Here is a 938-nt window from a genome sequence, read left to right as displayed (position 1 = left end):
TCATCTCTGTCCTTTCACAGGAGCCATCCTGCTATTTATCTGAAGTGATTTGGGGGACTCACGGAAAACCTAAATCGGGATGGTCAGATGCGGGTTTGAACTGTCGTCATCTCGAATGGAGCTGCATGTTTAGCTGTCTGATGTCTTCCTTATTTTTAAGCTGCTGTAGGGCAGTGTCATTCTGTGTAACACTGTGGCTTATTTTGGTAAAAAAATTTGTTGAAAGTATCATTAACAACTACAGGACATTCTGTTACTCTTTAGGTTTTTGCTATTTCTGTCAGACGATTTTTTTTGTTTCATTGGTAACCTTCTTGCAACAGGCGACGCAGAACTGTGAGTTCAGCTGTTTCTGGACAATTTCTCGCGGCCTGCGATTGTCGCTTCGGACATAATTTCAGCTGTTTGTCGCAATTTGCCCATCGAAACACTCTTCTGTTGCTGCGGAAACTCGCACACTGTTATTTTCCTGTCAAATCTTTTTCTGTTCCTCTGGAACATCGGAGGTCACTATTTTTCCCACGGAAACATCGGGACTCGCATGTTTCACGTTCTCCTATCTCACTCACATACTTACATACACATTAGGTCAGTGCACAAGTTTGTAGCGTATCTCCATAAATTTAATAAACACAACACATACACATAACAGGAGCTTTAGTCATCAGTAATATATTCCTCATCACTATTTACAACAGCATCCCAACACTGGGGCAACTTTCCAATCCTGCAACTATAGAAACTACGTGGTATTGAGGCAAAGAACAGTACTGGGGCAAAGCCAGTTCTGGCGCACTCTGCATTGTTGCCAGAGGTAACCAAGATGGCAGCAATGGCATCATCCAAGGTGGCAGCATGTAGACTTGGCAACAGCACATGACGTTATCCAAGATGGCGGCCATGACGTCAGATGATGACGCAAGTCCAGTTATCCAAGA

Source organism: Schistocerca serialis, chromosome 6 (assembly GCF_023864345.2).
Source record: "Schistocerca serialis cubense isolate TAMUIC-IGC-003099 chromosome 6, iqSchSeri2.2, whole genome shotgun sequence".
NCBI classification, from domain to species: Eukaryota; Metazoa; Arthropoda; class Insecta; order Orthoptera; family Acrididae; genus Schistocerca; species Schistocerca serialis.
The sequence above is the reverse complement of the archived record's forward strand: the minus strand, read 5'-3'. Positions refer to the sequence as shown.